Source organism: Mustela nivalis (assembly GCF_964662115.1).
Source record: "Mustela nivalis genome assembly, chromosome: 1".
NCBI lineage: Eukaryota > Metazoa > Chordata > Mammalia > Carnivora > Mustelidae > Mustela > Mustela nivalis.
In genome coordinates this window covers 50,227,792-50,254,369 of record NC_139020.1, presented here as the reverse complement: position 1 = coordinate 50,254,369, position 26,578 = coordinate 50,227,792, and the positions used below count along the sequence as shown (strand labels likewise).

At 35.6% G+C, this 26,578-nt stretch overlaps 1 pseudogene across 1 annotated transcript; it reads right to left on the bottom strand.

The window, feature by feature from the left end:
- Positions 1-3,940: 3,940 nt before the first annotated feature.
- LOC309844838 (keratin, type I cytoskeletal 18 pseudogene) lies at positions 3,941-5,259 on the bottom strand (annotated as a pseudogene). The gene has a single exon. The product of its transcript is annotated as a keratin, type I cytoskeletal 18 pseudogene (transcript).
- Positions 5,260-26,578: the final 21,319 nt, after the last annotated feature.

Here is a 26,578-nt window from a genome sequence, read left to right as displayed (position 1 = left end):
CTTCCAAAGCAGCAATATTGCTAATGATTCAAGGTATTTCCCACTATAAGATATTTTAATATTCTTAATGGAAAAAAAAAACCTCTTACTTAATATAAACAATGTTGAAAACTTGTGGAACACTTAAGACATGAAAATAGATGAATTCAAATGAATACTTGATTCTGGATATGTAAGCAGCTGGCATGATTTTTTAATCTATCATTTCATACTAGCTAATGTTTTATTGGGAAAATTTCACATTAGGTTAAGGAATTCAGTTGGGGTATTCTTTGTTTTAATTATTACAAATGAAGTAAATGTGATCAAGATATAATTTCAGAATATAGCCTTTTATCCTTAGTTGTGTTAAATTTTAACCTGTATAGCTTTTATGAGCCACAGAAACAATTAATTACCATTCTAAAGGCAGCTATAGAAATTCTGGTTTGAAAAAAAGGTTATCTTTTGTTGTCATAAATAAAATTCAAAACAACATAAAAAGAGGGGAAAATATGTTATCACCTCCATAACTTGTTTACATCATGATATTTCTGGTTCTCTTATAATTCCCTCTATCGCTCACATTTTTCACTATACAAGTTATGATTCTTTGGTTAAAACTCAGATATATTTTACAATGACATTATTTGTCTAATGTGTGAGACTTCGGTGAGCTATGCTTTCAGTCTCTAGATTGCTGGTTTTTCAACCATCCCTGTCCTCTGGGTTCTTTTCAGTTCTAAAATTCCATGAGATCCCAGTGACACTATGCCATAGAAACAATTTTGAATTAGAATTAAATGGATCTAGTTTAAGGATAGACTCATGCCAACAATAATGATGAGTTACTATTTGCATATACATGCCATATACATATATATTTAAATATATGTTATAGATAAATTTATAATGTGCATATATATATATATAAATCTCTTTCTATATATAAATATGCTCTGTGTAGGTTGCTATATACACACACACACCTCACACACATATTTATATTTAAATTCCAAGTATATATATTTATATTTCAAATATATATTCATATATATGCATATATATTCCACATGACCCACCCAAATAGTTTTGGGAACTCTGTAAGTGAGATTTCAGATTTCATAATAAAGCTAATTTGGAAGGAAAGGAGAACATATGAACTAAATTAACCATCTGGGGAACTTGTAGAATTATTGGAAACTAATCCACCAAGCAGGACACTGGAAAAGCTCTGACTGCTAAGCCCCAGGATCCATGGTTGGTGGAGGTGAGCAGTGGAGAACAGGATTAGATGAAGGTTTATATATATACATGGGATAACAGATTCTTATATGGCACTTCCATCATGTTTTCCTCACATTGCATCTATATTATTTCAGTATAAGGAGACATGAGGGATGTGCATGCACACAGGAAAAACCAGTGAAGACACCGCAAATAAATAAAAACAAAAGCAAAACAAAACAAAACATCAACTGTAAGCCAAGGAGATAGGCATTAGAAGATACTCATACTTATACTATACCTTATACTATACCTCTTCCCTCTATCCCCAGTCAGTACCTAAAACACATGAATTGTTTTCTAGATTATGGACCCAGAAAAACACTAGTCTTTTTCTCTGAAGAAGTTGAATAAGATTTGTACATATCCAAATACAATGCTTCTTGTGTTGACATTTTCTGGAAATAATTAAACTTTCTTTTATTCAAGTGATATCAGTAGTGTCTGCAGCATGGCAATTTAACAGGATGTAAGAAAATTAAAAAAAAAAACAACTTCAAACATCAAAAATATATATTTTAACCTAGAATTACTTATCCCAAGGCATAAGTAAATGTCGAGGAAAAAGTTTACAATTGTACAAAGATGGAAAAATTTACCTACCATGTTCCATATTTGGAAATTCTTTGAAGATGTACTTCAGGGAAATAAATTTGGAAATCAAGAAATAAGAAGACATGGGTCTTGGGAATGATGTCTATAATGCAGTGTGGTCCAGATATAGTATTCCAGATGAGAGCTCTGGAACAGACCTGAAGAGTAACCTACACAGTACAGGAAGGTGTGATAGATGTAGGAAAAGCATCTTGAGAAATGGAAAAGAAAACAACAACAACAACAACAACAACAACAAAACTATCTTATGTATGTCTAAGAGATTTAAAATTTAAGGGTGTGACAATGGCAAGTAATGCCAAAAAAAAAAAAAAAAAGAAAAGAAAGAAAGAAAAGAAAAGATTTGAAAACTCTATAAGAAAATCTATGAAAAACAATTACTAGAGATCATGTCTTAGTGATTTTTTGTGACTCTAGTAAAATGCTCTATTTAGTGGCATGAATGTAGAACATGTATTATTTTGCTGGGGCTCATAACAAAATGCCACAGCCTGGGTGAATTAAACAACTGAAATCTATTTTCTCACAGTTCTTGATGCTGCAGTCCAATATTTAGATGTTGTATGAGTATCTTCTAATGCCTATCTCCTTGGCTTACAGTTGATGTTTTGTTTTGTTTTGCTTTTGTTTTTATTTATTTGCTGTGTCTTCACTGGTTTTTCCTGTGTGCATGCACATCCCTCATGTCTCCTTGGGTGTCCAAATTTCTTATGATAGGCACATCAATCAGATTGGATTAGGGCCCACCTTCATGGCTTTGTTTTAAAATAATTAACCTCTTTAAAAGAATATCTTTAAATACAATCACATTCTGAGGAACTGGGTTCAGATTTCAATACATGTATTTTAAGAAGAATTAAATTCAATCCAGAAGAAACTTTTAAGCAAATAAAATGTAATCCTCACACATTATCATAAATTAATAGCTCTAAGGCTATCAGTCATTTTATGGTCAGAGCTTAGAAGATTTTTTGTTTGTTTCTACTAATAGAATTATGCTCTTAAAAATAGGATATCATAAGATATTACAAAATTGATGAAAATAATGACAATGGATAATAAGAAAATAATAGAAAACCTAAAATGTATACTAGCAGATGTTGACTAAGAAAGGATTAATTAAAACATGGTTTTCATATTGAAGAGTAAATGGGTAATTTCTGTGGTTGATGAATCAATAAACAAAATGTAATATTTTACATGGAGTTTTGAAATAACCTCTTAAAAAATAAAAGCAACAAATTTTAATATGACAGATTAGCTAGCATGAGACTGAAAATAGGAAAATGTAGGCTAAGATATTTATTTATATCAAAAACATTTCTAAACATTTTGAATCATTGCTGTGCAACAGTGATCAATATAGCAAATAGTACTTACTGTTGTTAGCATTCCATCAGTATATAATATATGACTAGGATTTACTCTGGGCACATATTATTCTAGTTTTATCATCCATCATTTTGGATTTAAAGTGTGTTAAGCTTTACTAGACATGGATTTAGTTGTCTAAGTTTCCAAAAATGTTTCCAAAAACAACAGAAAATATGACATTTAGGGCACCTGGGTGGCTCAGTGGGTTGGGCCGCTGCCTTCGGCTCAGGTCATGATCTCAGGGTCCTGGGATCGAGTTCCGCATCAGGCTCTCTGCTCAGCGGGGGGCCTGCTTCCCTTCCTCTCTCTCTGCCTGCCTCTCTGCCTACTTGTGATTTCTCTCTGTCAAATAAATAAATAAAATCTTTAAAAAAAAAGAAAGAAAGAAAATATGACATTTAAAGGAAAACAAACAAAAAATTACACAAAATAGTATTTTAGTTTGCCTTAGCACATTTAAAAACTTGGCTTACATGATTATTTCATAGGAAAATCTAAAGAGTAATGGTAAATATTTAACAACATAACTAAATGTATTTTATTTTAGTGTTTATTTATTTATTTGTTTTATTTCAAATCCAGTGTCATGAACATACACTGTTCTATTAGTTTCAGATGTAAAATATAAGCATTCAACAGTTTTATACATTCATCAGTGTTCATCAAGATAAGTGTGCTCTTTTTTTTTTTTTTTTTTTGACCTTCGAACTTTTTATTGGCCTCCTGCTCCCCAAAGTGTACCCTGCTTCTGCTCCCTCAACGCCTCAGAACTTTGGTGTCATTGGTCTCAGACACGACCTTGCCGTCCACAATCTTGCGGGTAGTGGTTTTCTGGATGGTTTGCATGGAGCTGCTGCTGTCCAGGGCGACACTGAGATTGAAGTCCTCCCCATCTTCCAGTAGGCGACGGTAGGTAGCGATCTCAGCCTCCAGCTTGACCTTGACATTCAACAGGGCTTCCTACTCCTGGGCCTGGCGCTGCCCCTCTGCCCGGGTCTGGGACAGTTCAGACTCCAGGTGCAGCAGGACCCCGTTGAGCTGCTCCATCTGCATGGCGTAGCGGGTTTCGACCTCCCTGAGGCTGTTCTCTAAGCTGGCCTTCAGGTTTCTCATCGAATCCAGGTTGATCTCCAAGGACTGGGCGGTACGTCTCAGCTCCGTGAGGGTCATCACAGCCTCTCCTATCATACTGGGCCCGGATGTCTGCCATGATCTTGCTGAGGTCCTGAGACTTGGGGGCATCCAACTCCACGGTCAACCCGGAGTTGGCAATTTGGTTCTGTAGACCCTTTATTTCCTCCTCATGGTTCTTCTTCATAAAGAGCAACTCCTTCTTGAGAGCCTCAATCTCTGTCTCCAGCTGCAGCCTAGTGACATTGGTGTCATCGATGACCTTGCAGAGCCCGTGGATGTCACTCTCCACGGACTGGCGCATGGCCAGTTCCGTCTCATACTTGACTCTGAAGTCATCAGCAGCAAGACGGGCATTGTCAATCTGCAGAACGATGCGGCATTGTCCACAGAACTTGCAAAAATCTGAGACCTCAGCTCCTCGATGGTCTTGAAGTAATGCCCCCAGTCTCTGACCTGGGGTCCCTTCTTCTCCAGGTGTTCCCAGATTCTCACCTCCAGTCTCTGATTATCTGCCTCCAGGCTCCTCACCCTCTCCAGGTAGGAGGCCAGGCAGTCATTCAGGTCTTGCATGGTCTCCTTCTCGCCCTGCATGCCCCCTATGCCGGCCAGACCCCTGGCCACCCTGGCAGCCAACCCCGTGGCCAGGACCCCGGACCCCCAGCCGCCCCGGAAGCTGGTGGAGTGGGATACGGAGATCCGGGAGCCTGAGCCTCCAGCGCCTGCATAGACGCTGGCCGCGCTGCTGACAGGCGGGACCCGGTGGCTGGGCGACTGCATGGAGCCCAGGGACCGATAGTTGGAAGAGAAGGTGGAGTGGGTGGTAAAGCTCATGCTGTTCGGAGAGTAAGATGAGAGGCCAGGACGCGTGCCGGGTCCGCGACTGAGATAAGTGTGCTCTTAATCCCTACCACCATCTCACCCAATCTGCCACCCACTTGCCCTCTGGTAACTAACAATTTGTTCCCCATAGAGTTTATTTTTTTGGTTAAAACAAAACAAAACAAAACACGATGATTTGGGACATCTGTGTGGCTCAGTTCATTAAGCATCCAAATCTTGATTTTGCCTCAGGACATGATCTCATGGTTGTAGGATCAACATGGTTTGGGGCTGTACTCTGGCATGGAGCTTGCTTGGGATTCTCTCTCTCCCCCCTCTCCTTCTACCCCATCTTCCCCTCCCCAGCTCTCATGCATGCTATTTCTCTCTATATAAAAGAAAAAAAAAGATTAGATTACTATCATGAACAATCTTTAATTTTTTAAAATATTTTTTCTCTAAGTGCTTAATTTCCACTATATTTTGTTGTTTCTCTACTTCCTTGAAATCTTCAGTAGTTTAAAATTTGTATAACATTACTTAAGTCATAAAGTCTCCAAATATTGTTTTCATATTTTAAAAATTCCCTAAAACTTTAATTCATATCCCAGTTATATAATATCTGAGGTAAAGTAGTTTAATAAATAGGATTATAGAATTAAAATAAAAAATATGAAACATTTATAGTTTATATATATTCTATTTGAGATATTCATTTAATTCAGTGGTCTGTTATCAAAAGTTAATTCATAATAACCACATTCCATATTGTTTAAGCCCAGTTCCTCCTAACTATCCATCCTCATATCAAACTGCTCTTGTCTTACTTTGTGCCATTTGCAAATATATGAAATTTCTTATTATTGAGAAAGAATTTTCAGATTTATTTTTCCATTTATTCATTTGTTTATATTAACATTACTGATCTCTCTTTAGTGATCTTTTATTTCTCTTTATTATAGAAATACAGGAAGTACCAGCACTTGCATTGTATGAGCAGGTTAATTTGAGTATCAATATACTACCTGTTGGTAGCACTGCTACATCCTTTGTATAAAACATATGCTTCCCTTTCTTTAACAATGTAACAGATGCAGTTTTTGTCTTTACATATACATGTATAGTATACTCCAAATCCATTAAATTTTCACTGATTTAAGCCAAAACTCTTAAAGTTCTTGGCAAACCCCCTCATCGTTTAATTTCACATTTGTCTATGTCCTAGCCCTTCAGCTTTATAACAAGAATTTACTTGCTTCCCTTTCCTTTCTCTTTCACATACCAAACTTCCCAGTAACTTTTTCTTCTTTAAGATTTTATTTATTTGTCTGAGAGAGAGAGAGAGCATGAGCAGTGGTAAGGGACAGAGGTAGAGGGAGAAGCAGGCTCCCCACTGAACAAGGAGCCAGATATGGGGCTCCATCCCAGGACCTCAGGATCATGACCTGAGCCCAAGGCAGATGCTGAACCCACTGAGCCACCCAGGAGCTCCTCCCAGTAACTGTTGATTCATCCCTCAGTGAACCTTAAGTCATACAATCCAACCTTGTATTTCAAAATTAATTACTAGAGGAATTTGAAAATAAATTGCAAAAAAAAAAATAAAATAAAAGAAGAAAAAAGAAGGCAAGAGAAGATGAAAAAGAAAGATAATGAGTGGAGAAGGGAGAAGAAAAAGAAAGAGTAGGAGAGTAAAGTTAAGAGAGAGAGGTGGAGATTATAGGAGACAGATTGTCTCCAGTTTTTGAAAGGCAAGTTCTGTTCACCTCAGCTTTGAGTTTCACAAGGTATTGCCAAGAATGCCTAGTGTTGAATAGAAAAGGTACACTTTCTATAAAACAAACAACTGTATCTTCATATTTTTATCTGCTCAATTGAATATTACTGGTGAGTCAAACAGTTTGAGTAAATTTCCAAAATAGCATGATAGAAAGGAATTAAATTTTGTATTGTTTAGGTTAGAACTAACTTCAGATTGCAACAAGTAGAAGATTACAGTGGCGGCAATCAAACACAGGCCAAGTAGTAATTGAAGGGTACTTTGAGGGGCAAGAAAAAGCCACCTTATAATGTGAGGTCATTTGCATTGGGATACATTTGTTCACACCATTGAATTACCCATCCCGTTATATTACTTTCAGTAATTTAGGTTCACTGGAGCAGAGAAAGAGTTAGATTGACAATGATAGCAACCCAAAAGAGATGATTGTTTCTGTTTCCCATTTCCAGGCTTCAGTTCTTATGAAGAGAATTATGAATTATAATGAAAAGTTAACAGTTAATCATGATAGCAATGCCTTAGTGTCTCATTTTCCCACCTAAATGTTCTATTTTGGTTCAAAAAAATAGAGGATGACAGGCATTTTTATATTGACATGTTGTTCCTTTAATGATTATTTCTTTTACTTTATTTTTTTAAAAGGTTATTTATTTATTTATTTGACACAGAGAAATCACAGGCAGGCAGAGAGGCAGGCAGAGAGAGAGGAGGAAGCAGGCTCCCTGCTGAGCAGACTGCCTGACGCGGGGCTCAGTCCCAGGACCCTGAGACCATGACCTGAGCCGAAGGCAGCGGTTTAACCCACTAAGCCACCCAGGCACCCCATTTCTTTTACTTTAAAAACACATTTTTTATATTCTCCAATGCTTTCACAATTTCAACTATGGATTACAGAAAAAATGGGAAGCAAACCATACCACCTTAACTCATGTTGATATTCAGCATCATAATATGTTACAGTTCTATGCAGTTAAAAAAATGGAGGAAGAAAAGAAAAAAGAAATGTAAACACCTGGATCCATTTTCTTAGAAGGCCTTTAGACTTCCATCTAGATGGTAAATGAACTGATGTACTTGAAAGGAAACTCTGACAGAAACGTTTAGATATCAAGACATAGGATTTGTAATTATGAAAAATCACTGATTTAGGGTAGTTTGAAACATTGTTAAATACAGAATTGTTGCTTGTGTTAGTCTAAGAAATAAAGGTCTTGCTAAACACACACACACACACACACATTATACTTACAATTTTATGTAGTTTACAGTTACATATTGTAAATACAGTTCATGTATTTTATAAATATATTGTTTATAGGTAATAAATATTATATGTATTAGCTATGTTAAAGGATCTATTTGAAGAAAATATATTTATTTGAAAAGAATATATTTGAAAGGAATATATAGATTTGAGAGGAAACTCTAAGGGAAAGTTTTAGATATCAAGACATAGGCTTTGTAATTATGGAAAATAGCTGACTCAGGTTGGTGAAGTTAGTAATATTGTCAAAGACAAGAAATGAGAAACAGTTTTAAATACAGGAATTTCTGCTTGTGTTGGCCTAAGAAGTAAAGGCTCTGCTATATATATTATATATATATTGCATATACAATATATATGGACACACACAAAATTATGTTTTGTTTATAGTTTAATATAGTATATAATTATACAGTTGATGTATTTTATAAATATATATTTATAAATATAAAACATAAATATATAATATATATTTTATAAACATATATACAACTGATATATTTTATACATATAAATAAATATATGTTTATAACTATACAATTGATATATTTTATACATATACATTTACATATATGACTATGTTAATATATATACTTTGACACTCTTACTTCATGTATGTTGGTATACCTTTCAAATAATAACACTACTGTATTTTTCTTTTCTAGTGGTTAGAGCAGTGTTTGTTTGTTTGTTTCTCTGCTTATTTCCTCTAAATGCCTTGGTAGTTCCCCATATTCACACTAATTGTATTAATATTGTTCCCATAGAAAGTGATAAATACATGGAAAAATGACTATGCCTGATAAAATAAAAATGAATAAAGTATTTTTGTAGTATTTTTAGCATTCTGCCTAAAAATATTACAAGTGAACAACCTTATTTAAGTATAACGGAATTGTTACTCTGTAACATTCTTGGAGAAAGAGAACTACTAGAGGAATTCCCAGAAGTTAGGAGCATAGAGGTTAACTTAAAAAGTTATATGCTGGGTCAACTGGGTGGCTCAGTCAGATCAGCATCTGACTCTTTATTTCAGCTCAGGTCATGATCTCAGGGTTGTGAGATCAAGCCCCTCCTTGGGCTCTGGGCTGGATGTAGAACCTGCTTAAGATTTTTTCTCTCCTTCTACCCTTCTCCACTTGCACACACACACACACACACACTCTCTCTCTCTCTCTCTCTCTATCTCTCTCTTTTTCTCTCTCATATATATATATATACACACACACACACATACACACATATGTATATGTATATATATACATACGACATATGACATAGATAAATAGAACAGAAACAAGAATCAGCTTTCTGGTTTTCCATTTTAATCACCAAAGGGTGAATGAACGAAGGACATATGTATGAGCCAATTTAAACTAACCCTCCAAGCTAAACATAAACAGAGATGGTACTAATGACAATATACTATTTGATCATCATATATTTTGTGAATCTAGAGATGCTGCCACAGCCAAAAACATGGAATGATGTTCCCTCCAGTAGATTAGGTGATGTTAAGTGCATCCGAAGAATGACATTGAGTAGCATAAGGAATTTGGGGATCTATATTAAATTAGTGATTTAATAGCTGTTAAGTTCAACTCATGATTGATTATTACATGTATCTGCATACAATTCTCTGGTTTCAGGAGGATTTGTGAGTGTTAAGATATGTTTTGAGCAAGGAAATCTTGGAATAATAATTCCATTTTTTACTTCGGTCACCTAATCTCTGTGTAAGGATTCTGAGGCATGTATACACACAAATGGGAAACAAAACTTTCTTAACAGATGGGCAAGTGCTCTGCTCTCAACTCCATGACATCTCTGGTCCCTAGGGACTACTTCTTTTCTCTGAAACAACACTGTTACACTGGTTACACTATTACACCATATTCCTGGTATTTGAAACATAGGTAGTGAGAGAAAGCCACATAGACAGACTGTTTCAGTGTCCCTGGTCCTGAATGTTCATCCAGAAGTAGTTGGTGTAAGAGCTCATGAAAGGAGAAAACATGGTGTGGGGGAGGGAGGTTGCAAGTGATGATAGAGAATATAGCCAAGCTCTTTACCTCTGTTACATGTACATGTCCCCCAAAGTAACTATCTGGTTAGATTTAACTACCTGTAAGCTGACACCATTCATAGGTGAATTTATTCAATATGACCCTATGAAATTAAATTGCTCAAGTAATGATTCCATAATGGAGAAATATCAGAATCATCTCAGGACTACATCAAGGATGTCTTTTTCTTTACTAATACATAATATTGATTTTGAGGCAGTAGACAATGCAATCAGATGGAAAAAAAAATAAAATGAAAAAGGTAAAATTATCTCTATTGATGGATATTATTTGTAAATATTTTGAAAACATGAATAGAATCAATGAAAAAACTACCATAAGCAATATGAAAATTTAGTTGAGTATGTCAAAGTAGTGAAATCATGGGCCTCTACATTAAAAAAAATAATAATAACCTGATAAAATATAAATGAAGTACTCATTTTGTAAATAAAATAAAAAACTTTCAAAATGAATTGAGTGAGGTCGGTGTATGAAATATTTTTTTCAAGAAACAGACATAAACTGGACCAGATGTAACACATATTCTGCTCATCATATCCTCTGACTTGTAAAGATCACAAAATTCCAATAAAAGAGGGTCATCAGTTTATTTGTTGTTTTTTGTTTGTTCATTTTGCTCAGAGCCAAGTACTTTGGAAGACGAGTTCTTACATTGAGGACGATGGGGTGGGGGTACAAGAGAGGGAGAAAGAGAGTACAATGATGAAAGGATTAGTGCTATCAAGCCAAAGAAAAAAACCTGCAAAATACATCACAAAAAAGGGTTATTATGCATAATATATAAAAACCTTGAGAAGAAAAAGCCCATCAAACGGTGATAAAAATGGACAACCTGGGGGCGCCTGGGTGGCTCAGTGGGTTAAGCCGCTGCCTTCGGCTCGGGTCGTGATCTCGGAGTCCTAGGATCGAGTCCCGCATCAGGCTCTCTGCAGAGAGCCTGCTTCCCTCTCTCTCTCTCTGCCTGCCTCTCCATCTACTTGTGATTTCTCTCTGTCAAATTAAAAAAAAAAAAAAAATGGACAACCTGAACTGCAAACAAACAAAAAAATCTTTAAACATGCAAAGATGGTCAAGTTCACTCAAGATAAATTTAAATTTAAACTAAACTATTATTTTTAAAGATTTTATTTATTTATATGACAGACAGGGATAACAAGTAGGCAGAGTAGCAGGCAAAGAAAGAGGAAGGGAAGCAGGCTCCCCACTGAGCAGAGAGCCCGATGTGGGGCTCCATCCCAAAACCCTGGAATCATGACCTGAGCTGAAGGCAGAGGCTTTAACCCACTGAACCACCCAGGTGCCCCTAAACTAAACTAAACTAAACTAAACTATTTTTATGTATCTATATGGCAAAACTCCAAAAGATTGACAACTTACCCTATTGGCATACAGTCCAATAGAAACTGCACATTTGGTGCTATCTAGCAATATTTTGTATGAATTTTCTTTGACTCAGAATAACTAGTTTAGGAACCTATCCCAGCTCAAAGTAAGGAATAACCATATGTAAAAATATTATATGGTACACTACTTTTAATGGCAGAAGACTGGAAGTAACTCAACAGCCCCTTAAGAACGGAGTGGCTTGGGTGCCTGGGTGGCTCAGTGGGTTAAAGCCTCTGCCTTCGGCTCAGGTTATAATCCCAGGGTCCTGGGACTGAGCCCCGCATTGGGCTCTCTGCTCACAGGGAGCCTACTTCTCCCTCTCTTTCTGCCTGCCTCTCTGCCTACTTGTGATCTCTGTCTGTCAAATAAATTAAAAAAATCTTAAAAAAAGAAAAGAAAAGAAAAGAAAAGAAAGGTGTGGCTTAATAAATTATGGTCTATCTTTAGCAATGTCACTGAAAAATGAATGAGGAAGAAATCATACCATAGTAAATAGTATAATATTGTTGCAGGGTTGCAGGGCTCTTGTCTCACACAGTGGAAGAATGAATCTCATGGACACAAAAGGGTAAAGTGAAGTGAAAGTTTACTAAGTGAAGGTGAGAGCAGAGAGGAAAGAAAAAGCTCTCTAGAGAAGCATCCCTAAAGGGTTGCCAACTGAAGGCTGTAGTGGCAGTCTTTTATTGAGAACTTAGTAGAAAGTTTGTGGCCTTGAGATTATTGTGCTGTCTTGGTTTATTCCCTTATCTCTTGTTCTGCTCTATATCAGCATCTCCACTTGCCAGAACAGTTCTGAAGCCTAGTCAGGGAGGTCAGGGGCCTCCTATCTCTCCAGCCTTTACATTCACTCCTTCTCTATTCACAGGACAGGACCTGTGGCAGAAAGAGCTATACTGGGATTGTGAGCAGTGACTGATTGTATACTTTTTAATTAGTGGGGTTAGGGATTGTGTAAGTCTCCAAGGAATCTGGAAGCAAGGTTGAATTTCAGGACCTTAAGGGCCTTAAGTCACTAAGGCAGCCATGAGTTCCTCAAGAAAGGTCATGCTCTGCATTTAGGTATCCATCAATGGGCTACAAGCTGTAAGATTTTAATTTAAGCTACATTCCTTTGGCCTTTGTTTCCCACATCAGTATTATGAATATATATGTTCATATGAATACATAGTGTTAACAGTCTGCAGAATATTTCTTTAAAGATTGATTGATTTGGGGGGAACAGGTTGGGGGAGAGGGAGAGAATCTCAAGCAGACTCCCCACTGAGTCTGGAGCCCAACACAGGACTCAATCCCACCACCTTGAGATCGTGATCTGAGCCAAAATCAAAAGGCAGAGACTCAGCCAACTGAGCCACCCAGGCACCCCTGCAGAATATTTTAACAGTATACTAAGTATGCATAAGAAGTTATAAAATATATGTATATATATGTATGTGTTTCTCTATGTGAAGATATTCATTTGCTTATATTTTCAAAAGAAGAAATTAAAAGATAAGCCAAAAACTAATAAAAGTGTTTGTATATCAGAGGATGAAAGTAACACACCAAAGTGGACATGTACAGAAGCTAGATATCTCTGAATGTAAGCTAGATATCTCTGAATGTAGGCTTCACAATTATTTTTATATTTACTTAAATTTTATATTTTTATATGAGAAATTAATAAATAAAGAAAAAAGCCTCCTCTAAAATGAACAGAATTCAAATAGAAATAGTGACTCTGGGAAACCTGGGTAGCTCCACGGGGAACCGGCTTTTCCCTCTTCCTGCTTCTCCCCCTGCTTGTTCTCTCTCTCTCTCTGACAAAAGAGTTAAGAAAAAAAAAAAAAAAAGAAAAAGAAAGAAAGAAATAGATGACCCTAATTGTGTATTAAGTTGGTGCCATAATCACGAGGAGAAGCAACGATCTGTAAACTATACACATGTTTTTAAATAAATCCTATATATATAAATTAAAAACTATACACATGTTTTTAAATAAATCCTAATGATGAGTACTGCTTGAACTGCATTTATTAGCCTCTTTTTTTTTTGGTGGTAAAATTGATATTGCTATTTGAAATTATTACATTCATGTTGAGCATAAAAGAAATAGGTAGTTATGTTATTGTAATTAGAATAAAGATATTCCATAAAAGCAGGGATAAAAACCATAAATTTAAGCTGAGTAAAAAACCCTCAATCTTCATTTTCATTTGGTAATCAGAATATACACACAATTTTCTGTCTTATTTTTTGTATTTATCTTTATTTAAAAAAGCTCGTATGTGTTTGTGTGGCATATACAACTTATGTCCCTGATAAGAAGAGTATTAAAGAACATTTAATAAATCTGTAATGAGCTATTTCCCAGTAAGAAAACTCTTTCTTATTTTCCTTCTCCAAATTTCAGACTTTCGTTCAGAGTTTCACTCAAAATCACCATGTTCTGATGGTCTTTTCCCCTTTAATTTTTGTTGTCATTGTTCCTCATTTTCCAAGAGTCTGTTGACTCACCCCAAGGGAATGCCAAAAGAGTCCCCTTTCATTCCAGTTCAGTGAGCCAAAACCAACTCATCATGTCCTCTCTGCCACAGGCCCTCCCTTTCTATGGCATCTGTCTCGGATAACTGCCTCACCATCCTGCCAGTAAAATATATTCTTTTACTTTTCCTTGCTTCCAAATTGAATCAGTTTGAAAATCCTCTTGTTGTTTGTTTGTTTTCCATAAAATGTCTTGCATCTGCCTTACCTTCTCCATTTTCATAGCGACTCAACTAAAACTGTTTCCTTCATTCTTGGTTCATTTTTTTGCTTTATCTGCCCCAAGCTCACCTCCTTGTACCAATTCTAATTCATCTTATACCTTATAGCCGTGTTAGTATTTTAAAAGTAAATGACATTTTGAGATGCCACTCCATTCCCAATAATCTGCAACATAATACTTAAAAATGCACACAAACTCTTTATCTTGGTATTTCAGATTGGTCATAACATGGCTTCAGACTATTTTAGATGAGGGCACTGTTTATGTCCTATAAATATGGACACCTTTCTTACAAAATTTCTTTCTTTTTTTTTAAAATTTTTTAAATTAGTGCCTAACTTTGCTGTCTCCAGAACATGTTCACCTTAGTGTCTAAGCATATAAGTGTGGGAATAAATACCTGATCAACAGTTACTAGCCCTGGGAAGTCAAGGGATATAAGTTGAGCCAAGACAACTACACGGAAGAGTTTGTATTTCATGATTGGATGTGGAGTTTCTCACCAACTTATTGAGATAAGTAGCGAACAGGCGTAATGCCCCAGGGGCTGATTGCCACCATTTTGTAGCCACGAAGGACATCCACTTCAGGAAAGACCAGTTTCTTGAAAAGAGCAAACCTGAGAAACTATTTGGAAATATAGCTGAAACACTAAATTCCTCTGGCTGGAGTCTGCTTACCCCTGGATTCTTTGTTATGTGAAACAGTAAATTCTATTATGGTTCAGTCAGGTTGAGTATAGTTTTCTGTTACTGCAGCCTGAGGCACCCTCATACACACCCCTTATCCATATTTGCAGGTAAACTGTTTCATGTATTACTGCCTTTTCTCCAGTTTTTTCATCCCCCTAAATTGTTCTCTCTCTACTTCAAAATGTCTCAGTCCTATTTGTTTAAAGCTAAAGGTTGCTTTTCTTGATCTCCCAAGTAGAATTCTTCCCTTCTCTAGACTCCTATAATATTTCAGGGCCAAAACTATTATGTGTACTCATCCTCCTCTAGCGTATAGTATATAGTATATAGATATCTAGTACCATATATAGAGAGATAACTAGTAGTGTAAGATATATAGATATCTATCTACATTCACATAAATCTAATATAGAGAGATATAGAGATAAAGATACAGTATATCTTAGAGGAGGATCTGTAACCAATTTACTCTCACCCTAGAAATGCTGACAAAATGACTGCTTCATGCAGTTACTCAAGAGCTCCTCACTGATTTTCTCCCAAATAAATGCATAATTTTGTCACTTATTTGGCTAATTAGAGTGTATCAGAAACTTTAGGGTGGGGCCAGCTATTTATTTGATGTGAAACCCTTTATCATGTCTACAGTCTAGGATGTTTTCCTATATTCTACTTCTCTTCCTTGTTGCAAACATCCCCCCTGTTCTTCATTTTAAAGATCTTCAATACACTCTAACATTTTTTATTATTCTTCCAAAATACTTGCTGCAATCTCATGGTCTCCTCTTTTACAATATTGAATAGGGTATGGAAGATGAAGGAATTTGAACTTTTCATTAAGAACTGCTACTTGGGCAATATTTAATGATGTTTCATTAACAAAAATACCACAGTGTCTGTTTCTTTGGATTGGAAGGACCATTTTTCTCCATTAGACTCTGAGTAGTAAGGGCTTTTCCTTCAAAATAAATGCTTTAAAGCAGTTTTTCAATCCATAGAATATAGAAAACAACAAAAGAAGCTGCTGTTCCAGTAAGGGGGAAAAAATAGTCACTAAAAAGGGCAGAATTGGATTATAACTATTCAGTTTAGAATAAGAGACACAGCATTATAGCTTCACTGTCCAAAGAAAGAAAAAAAAATAAAGAGAAAAAAAAGCTTATTTGCTAAAAGACTCAGAAGACTTTAAATTAATCTTGTTATATTTTCTTCAAAAGTCTTACCCTGATACAGAAAGATGGAAGAAATTTCAATATGAGACCTGGAGAAGAAAGAATTGGCTAGTTGGGACTATTATTTTTGCTACTTCAAGAAAGGAATGTCACCATTTTCTTAGTTAACAACTGAATCTAGCTCATTATATATTGAGATAAAAATATATAAATACATTAACATAAAAATAGCCACAGATTCCTTCTCTCTACCAGTCTTCACTGGTGGTCCAAAGAGAATGTAATTACCAATCTACCTGAAAAACTCAACCATTTCTATTCCCTTCTCATATAGGTTTAGAAGAAAGAACAAATGTTCTCCTAAGAAGAGATGCTTAATCTGCATAATAAACATGTGAAGGAGAAAGTAAAACTTAACAGGCTGGTGCAAGGGAGTTTTATTTGTTTTGTTTCAGGGGTGAGTTGGTGAGTGAGAGACACAGCATAGAATGGAAACAAGTTAAACAGAATAGAATGGAGAATAGAAGATATTCTTGGTTAGTCAGGAATACTTAATTGGATTTTCTTTAACAAAAGATAACATATAGATGTATACAATTTATGGTTACTTTTTAAATAGATTTTACTTTGTAGAGTAGTTTTAGGTTCATAGCAAAATTGAATGGAAAGAGTAGGGAAGCCTATGCACTTTTCTCAGAATGGATGGACCTAGTTACTCCTACCCAGGTCCTGTCCACTTCCCCCCACCCATTTTCTTCAAAGCAGACAGATTGGAGGGGGCAGGGGCTCCCTCCCAGGAGTGTTTCTCAGAAGTAGCTAGCAGGGATTTCATTACCCACATTTTTAAAGTCTAATTTAAAAAAAAAATCACTGTATATGAAATTGGGAAACAGATTCAAGTTTACATCTACATCCTCATATTAGTTACCTTTGGGCACCACTTTCAGATAAAAACATGGCCTCAATGGCATCATCCAATAGCCAAGGAAACTATGAAATTGATCTGAAGAGTGAAAGAACAAACTGAATAACTAGAGAAAGGAAAGTGGTCCACTGTGAATGATAGGAGGTGCAAAGATGTGATGTGGGGGAGAAAGAATTGTGGTGGTACAGTTAGAGAGAGAGAGAGAGAGAGAGAATGAGAGAGAGATAAAACAGCACACAAGGGATTTCAAAGAAAAACAATTCCCCAAGACCACTGACTGTGAAAACAAGAGGGACGATTATAAAAGTTTTAATAAGCAGCAGAGCTAAAATCTGAAGTTTTAGACATCAGTGCCATCACCAGGTGGAGCCTGATGAGTGTAGTGTTTCTCCTGTGAAGAAGGAGGGCGGAGACTCAGAAGCAGCAGCGTGCTCTGAGGATCCCTTGGGTCACACTGAAAGAGAGAGTTCCCCTTGTTGGAGTGCATTTGAGAGAGGTAGAACCACCTCTCAGAGGAAAAAGAGCTGGTGGGCATCATTAAGTTGCCCCATTCATTAGCATATGAGCACAGATGCCTATTGAGGGTGTCTAACCTGGTGCCAAATTTTTCAGTGTTGTCACCTGTGCACTCATGTGACTGCCCTTCTGAAACAAATAGACAACAGCCTCAGCACAGTGACATCCCCCCGCAAGGATAAGTACAAGTTTGTCCCATGATAGGTCCCTAAAATTTGGAGTATTGAAACTCAGCTGTGCACCTCAGATAAAGCACAGGAGCAGGCAGCTCAGTCATGAACAGGGTGAAGGCAGGTATCTTATGAAAACCTGGGGCACAAGATGAGAGATGCATTGCTCTTCTGTGAGGGTTTCCTGGGCAGGAAGGAACACAAATTCCCTTCTCTGGGGAAGAGCAGGCCTATGCCATTTCACCCCCACCCATCAGCAGAGTGGAGAAGTTGAAATGCTTACACCAAGCCCTCCCCCTCTGGGCTCTGCAGGTGTCTTTTTTAGTAGGGCAAGTGTGTTTGAGAGCCAGAACAACAGTGGACCCCTCCCAGAAAAACATCACCCCCTCCATGCACCAGGTCTATTGATTAGAGAGTACTGCAAATCTTCAGCTCTAGTGGAAATATGACCAGGCACAGGCTTCCCTTTATTCTTTATTAAGAGAGTCCTTAATAAAATGCCAAGACAAAGGAATTCATCCCAAAAGAAAAAAGAAGAAGTCACAGCCAGATAGCTAATCAATATAGACATAAGTCCTATGTCTGAACCAAAATTTTAAAAGAACAATCATAATGATACTATCTGGGCTTGAAAAGAGCATGGAAGAAACCATTTTACATTACATGCAATAATAATAGGAGTCTTTAACACCCCACATACAGCAATGGACAGATCATCTAAGCAGAAAATCAACAAGGAAAAAAAATGGCTTTGAATGACAGACTGGAACAGATAGACTTAACAGGTATATTCAGAACAGTTCATCCCCAAAGCAGCAGAATACATATTCTTTTTCAATGCAGGTGGAACACTTTCCAGAATAGATCACATACTGGGTCATAAAACAGCCCTCAATAAATATAAAAAGATCAAGATCAAACCATGCGTATTTTCAGACCACAACACTATGAAACTTGAAGTCAACCTGAAGAAAAATTTGGAAAGGCAACAAATACATGGAGCTTAAAGAACATCTTACTAAAGAATGAATGGCTTAACTAAGAAATTAAAGAATAAATTAAAAAAAAAATTATTTTAAAAATTAAGAACAGAAGCACATGAAAATGAAAATGTGATAGTCCACAATTTTGGGTATGCATCAAAGGCTGAATTAAGAGGAAAATATATAGCAATACAGGCCTGTTCCAAGAAGCAAGTCTCAAATATACAACCTAAATTAAACCTAAAGGATCTAGAAGAGGAAAAGCAAAGCCTTAAGCCAGCAGAAGAGGGGAAATAATAAAGAGTAGAACAGAAATAAATAGAAACAAACAAATAAACCAACCCAGTAGAACAGATTAAAAAAAAAAAAAAACTATGACATGATTCTTTGAAAGATTTTAATAAAATTGATAAACCCGAAGCCAGACTTATCAAAATGAAAACAGAAAGGACAGAAATAAATAAAATAATGAATGAAAATGGAACTATCACAGCAAATATCACAGAAATACAAATAACTATAAGAGAATATTATTAAAATGTGTATGCCAACAAACAGGGCAATCTGGAATAAATGGAAAAATCCCTAGAAACATGCAAGCTACCAAAACTGAAATAGGAAGAAATAGAAAATCTGAACAGACTCATAACCAGCAAGGAAACTGAACCAGTAATCAAAAACCTGGCAACAAACAAAAGTCTAATGACAGATGGCTTCCTAGGAGAATTCTAGTGACATCTAAAGAGGAGTTAGTACTGTTCTTCTCAAACTGTTGCAAAGAATAGAAATGGAAGGAAAACTTCCTAATTCATTCTCTGAGGCCAATATTACCTTAATTCAAAAACCAGACAAAGGCCCTGCTGAAAAAGGAGAATTATAAGCCAGTATCCTTGATGAACATGGATGCAAAATTTCTCAACAATATACTAGCAAATTTGATAAAACAGTACATTAAAAGAATCATTCACCACAATCAAGTGGGATTTATTCCTGGGCTGCAGGGTGGTTCAATATTTGCAAATCAATCAACATAATAAATCACATTAGTAAAAGAAAGGATGAGAACCATATGATCCTCTCAGTGGATGTAAGAAAAAAAAAATTGACAAAATCCAGCATCTGTTCTTGATAAAAACCCTCAATGAAGTAGGGATAAAGGGCACATATCTCAACATCATAAAGGTCTTATATGAAAGAGCCACAACTACTATCATCCTCAGTGGGGAAAACCTAAGAGCTTTTCCTCTATGATAAGGAAGAAGAAAGGGATATCCACTCTGACCATTGTTATTTAACATAGTACTAGAAGTCTTAGCCTCAGCAATCAAACTGTAAAAAGAAATAAAAGGATCCAAGTCAGCAAGGGAGAAGCAAAACTTTGACTATTTGCAGATAACAGGATACTCTATGTAGAAAACCTGAAAGACTCCATCAAAAAGTTGCTAGAACTGACACTTGAATTCAATAAAGTTGCAGGATATAAAATCAATGAATAGAAATCTGTTGCATTTCTATACACCCATAATGAAGCAGCGGAAAGAGAAATTTAGGAGTTGATCCACTTACAATTGCACCAAAAACCATAGATACCTAAGAATGAGGTGAAAGATCTGTACTCTGAAAACTATAGAACACTTATGAAAGAAATGGAAGAGAACACACACACAAACACACACACAGGAAAAACACTCCATGCTTATGGATTAGAAGAACAAATATTAAAATATCTATACTTCCCAAAGCAATCTACACATTTAATGCAATTCTTATCAAAATACCAACAGCTAGATTTTCACAGAGCTATTTTTCACAGAGCTAGAACAAACAATCCAAAATTTTATATGGGACCAAGGAGACCATAAATAGCCAAAGCAATCTTGAAAAAGCAAAGCAAAGCTGGAGGCATCACAAAACCAGTCTTCAAGCTATACTGTGAAGCTGTAGTGATCAAGACAGTATGGCGCTGGCACAAAAACAGACACATAGATCAATGGAGCAGAATAGAACACCGAGAAATGGATCCACAACTCTATGGCCAACTAAACTTTGACAAAGCAGTAATGAATATCCAATGGTAAAAAAACAGTATCTTCAAAACATAATTTTGAGAAAACTGGACAGCAACATGCAGAGGAATGAAACTGGACCACGTTCTTACAGAACCCACAAAAATAAATTGAAAATGGATGAAAGACCTAAATGTGAGACAGGAAACCTTTAAAATCATAGAGGAGAACACAGGCAGCCAGCTCTTTACATTGGCTCTAGCAACTTTTTACTATATCTGTCTCTGGAGGCAAGGGAAACAAAAGCAAAAATCAACCATTTTGGACTTCATCAAGATAAAAATCTTTTGCACAGCAAAGGAAACAATCAAGAACTCTAAAAGGCAGCTACAGAATGAGAAAAGATATTTTCAAAGGACATATCTGATGAAGAGTTAGTATCCAAAATCCAAAAAGAACTTAAACTCAATACCCAAAAAATAAATAATCCAGTTAAGAAATGAGCAGAAGACATGAATGGATATTTCCAAAAGAAGGCATCCAGATGGCCAACAGGACCATGAAAAGATGTTCAATATCTCTCATCATCAAGGAAGTACAAATCAAAACAATGATGTTGATACCACATCACACCTGCCAGAATGTCTAAAATTAATAGTACAGAAACAACAGATGTTGGTGAAGATGTAGAGAAAGGGGAACCCTCTTACACTGTTGGTAGGAGTGCAAACTGGGCAGCCACTGTAAAAAATAGTATGGTGGTTCCTCAAAAAGTTATAACTAGAACTACCCTATGATTCAGCAATTACACTACTAGGCATTTACTCAAAGGATACTGATTTGACAAATACTGATTTGAAGGAACACATGCATTCTGATGTTTATAGCAGCATTATCAACAATGGCCAAGTTATGGAAGGAGCCCAAGTGTCCATTGACTTATGAATGGATAAAGAAGATGGCATATATATATATATATGTGTGTGTGTATATATATGAAGCTCTTCTTTTGAATGATTACTTTACAAATTATCTTCCATCTTTACCACTGCATGGTCTTTCTATTCATGTTGGTGCATATTTATGATTCCTCATTTTCCCACTTCACTTTATTTCTTCTCCCTTAGTTCAATCATTTCCCCCAGCACATTGAAATAGCTTTATCTCCTCTATTAATGTATGTTTACTACAATTCATATATATATATATGAATATTACTCTTCCATCAAAAAGAATGAAATCTTGCCTTTTATAATAATGTGGATGGAGCTTAGTGTGTTATGCTAAGAGAAATAAGTCTGTTAGAGAAAGACAAATACCATATGATTTCCACTCATGTCAAATTTAACAAAAGGGATGAACGAGGAAGGAAAAAAAGAGGGGGAAGCAGAACATAAAAGGCTCTTAACTATAGAGAAGACACTGAGGGTTGATTTAGGGGAAGTTGTTGAGGGATGGGCTGAAAGGGTGATGGGTTGTGTTGAGTACTGGATGATATATACAGGTAATGAATCACTAAATTCTACTCCTGAAACCAATATTGCACTATATATTAACTAGAATTTTAATAAAAATTTGAAGAAAAGCAAAAATAATAGAATAAAGATTTCCCATATACCTCTTGCTCTCACTTAGGTTCAGTCTTCTCCACTATAAATTTGTTACAGTCCATGAACATACATAGTATACATTAGAGTTCACTTTTGGTCTTACACATTTTATGGGTTTTGACAAATGTAGAATAACATGTATCCACCACTAAAGTATCATAACAGAATAGTTTCAGTGTCCTAAAAATCCTCCATGCTCTGGCTATTTATCTCTCCCTACCCCTAATACCTAGCAATGACTGATCTTTTCATTCTCAGCAAAGAACCTTTAACAGCAAACATTTTTCCTATTCTATTTCATTTTTAAAAACCTGACAGCACTATAAGATTACACCACATTGCCACATGGTCCATGGCTTTTGTACTGCTAAAGTAATGTGTATGCATTGTGGACAAAATAGCATATTCCTTTGTTGAATAATGGAAATTATGCTATTTTAATAAATCTTTGTTTCAGAAACAAAATTGTGTCAAATCACTTCAAATCCTGCCAAATAAACATACTGGGATATTAATGTGTTTTACTGGAATAGAGAGAATAATGGCCACCTAAAAACATTTGTGTCTGAATCCCCCAAAATTCATGAATATGTTACCTTACATGACAAAAGTGACTTAGGTTAAGAACCTTGAAATAGGAACATAATCCAACATTATCAAGGAGCGTACCATCTAATTATGAATCCTTAAAAGCCTTTCCCAGTTTCAGTCAGAGACAGACAGACATCATACAGTACAGTCAAAAATTGTGATGCTGCTATCTTTGAAGATAGAGGAAGTGGTGAAAAACCAAGGAATGTAGGCAGTCTCTAAACTGAAAAGGCAAGGAAATAGATTCTTCCCTAGAACTGCCAAGATGGACTGTGATCTTGTCACTGTAGTGATTTTAGCCCAATGTGGTCTGTTTTGAATATGTGACCTACAGAACAATGAGATCATAAATGTTTCCTGTTTTCATTGACTAAGTCTTTGACAATTTGTTAGAAGAACTATAGAATACTAATCATTTTTTGTCTAGGCAAAGTTCTGGTGGGTAACACATACACAAAACCAGGTATACAACAGTCTTATAGAATTTTCTGTGAATGAGTTAGATTAATAGTTATTTTTTCTCACCTATTCAGAAGAGTAATTCCCATGAGCATACCCAATTTTGATGACTAGGTTGTTATATTGTGAGTTACATGTATTTTTGATTAATGTAGTGTTTCATTCTCTTAGGATATTCTTTTTGAGAAAACTAATAAAGTTAATTCAAAATGCCAGTCAGAAATAAACTATTTTGATTGAACTATATTCAGCTATTTTAGTTCTGATATTGAACACTGATTTAAATTAAATTGTTTATATTAGATAATTTACAAACCAATAAAAAGATAAAAACCAAACCAACTGAAGCTTATGAAGAATTAATCTTGAAAACTATATTGATAAAATTTAAGCTTAATTTGAAGCAATTTATTGTTTAAAAATTGAGCATTATCTCTTCCTTTTCTATCTCAAAAATAAGCAAATCTTTAAAAAAAAAAAAGAAAGAAAAGAAAAGGGAGCCTCTGGTCAGCACAGTTGGTTAGTGTCTGACTCTCGGTTTCAGCTCAGGTCATGATCTCTGGGTTGTGAGATTGAGCTCTGCAACGAATGGGCTGTGTGCTCAGCACAGGGTCAGCTAAGAATTCTCTCTTCCTTTCCCTCTACCCTGCCACCCCACCGTACTCTCTCACACTCACTCTCTTTCTCTCTCTGTGTCTCAAATAAATAAATCTTTAAAAAACATGAGTGATATCTCAGTTCAGAAATAATTTTCGAGAAATAATTGAGCTAATTTCTTGTTTTTGATATAGAAAAACCAAATTCCCTCTAGTAGGCCAAACCATAATATATAAAAGAAATGGAGATTTATATGGAAGATGCTAGATAAGGAGTTGTATCTTTTAAAAAAACGCCATGATCACACAAAACAAACTGAGGGTTGCTGGGGGGAGGGGGTTTGGGAGAAGGGGGTGGGATTATGGACATTGGGGAGGGTATGTGCTTTGGTGAGTGCTGTGAAGTGTGTAAACCTGGTGATTCACAGACCTGTACCACTGGGGATAAAAATATATGTTTATAAAAAATAAAAAATTAAAAAAAAAATGCCATGATCAGGAAGAGATAATAATAAGGAGTATATTCTATTTGCCCTATCATGTTCATGAGATATGTTCTCACAAAGACTGAGGACCCATTTTAAATAGATTAAGCAGAATTTATAGAGAGCCATAGTTGAGTAAAAGTACCCAAGTGTTAGTACCCAAGAATATCCACTGCTAAATTTCCATGAATCTCTATAAAGAACACTGGAAGCTACAGGAAATCACTTACTTCACATTGGGATATTTGTTTTAGATTTGCCCAATAAAGAAGAGAAAGTAAAAAGAACCAAAAAAGTTCAGATAAAAATTGAAAGAGGAAAAAAATATGATTTACACTCAGGTAGCATATATTGACATTGGGTTAAGATTAAAAACAAGATTGGATTGGGAGGGAGACAAACCATAAGTGACTCTTAATCTCACAAAACAAACTGAGGGTTGCTGGGTGGAGGGGGTTTGGGAGAAGGGGGTGGGATTATGGACATTGGGGAGGGTGTGTGCTTTGGTGAGTGCTGTGAAGTGTGTAAACCTGGTGATTCACAGACCTGTACCCCTGGGGATAAAAATATATGTTTATAAAAAATTAAAAATTAAAAAAAAAGAAGAAGCAGGTCAAAGTGGACCCTAGAAGGTCCAAAAAACACTGTTTACCTCCCTGCATCTTTTCTTTCTTCCTTTTTCTATGATCCATTTTTATGTCTCATAAAGTCTTTTGATAAGCAGCTCTTCTTTTGAATGATTACTTTACAAATTATCTTCCATCTTTACCACTGCATGGTCTTTCTATTCATGTTGGTGCAAATTTATGATTCCTCATTTCCCACTTCACTTTATTTCTTCTCCTTTAGTTCAATCATTTCCCCCAGCACATTGAAATAGCTTTATCTCCTCTATTAATGTATGTTGACTACATTATAGACTATAATACATTGTACTAATGTATTTGACTATACTACATATACATGTTGTAATACAATTATGAATAATTCTAGAATGAAAGTTTTTGCTCATTAGCAAAGGCAAAATTACAACTGAAAAAATATCCAGTAGATATTTTGTTGCTATAAGAATTAGGAGTGTATGTAAGTAATTAAAAACAAAAGCAATCCAAAAGAGAAGAAGAGCCTGCTGTGTCTTTTCATGAAAGTTATGTATGTACTTATTAAATCAGCAAATTGAGAAAGCTGTATGAATTCTCTAAACTAAACTAGTTTATCAAAATATTTCAGGTTAAGTTAACAGATATATTAGAATATCATTTGTGTTTCTGAGTTTAGGTTGAATTTTCAGGTCAAATATTCAGGGGCTCCTGGGTGGCTCAGTCAGTTAGGCGGCTGCCTTCCACTCAGGTCAGGATCCCAGAGTCCTGGGGTTGAGCCGCACATCAGGCTCCCTGCTCAGTGAAAAGCCTGTTTCTCTCTCTCTGGCTGCCTGCTGTTCTGCCTACTTGTGCTATCTCTTTGTTAAATAAGTAAATAAAATCTTAAAAATAAATAAATAAATAAATAAACAAACAAACAAACAAATAAATAAATAGAATTGAAAATTTTTTTTCATAGCATTTAAATGAGTAGACAATCCCTAATTTGTCTTAATGGGCTTGATTTTGAAGACCATAAAAATCTCCTTTTTTCCACAGTCATTGTTTATTTCTAGTGGACTTATTTAAAATTGGTTCATTATGAGATATTTTTTTCTATTAGAAAATCTTTTAAAGATAGAAATCAATCAAATGCTGTAACATGGTTACAAGTATACTTTAACTCACTTTTAAGGAATAAATTATTCATATTTAAATTTACTTTGTTAATTGGTCATGCTACCTGTATAAATTGAATTTTCTTCAAACTGTAATTCAAGCTTGGCATTTTTAATTTTTTAATTTTTTTTAATTTTTA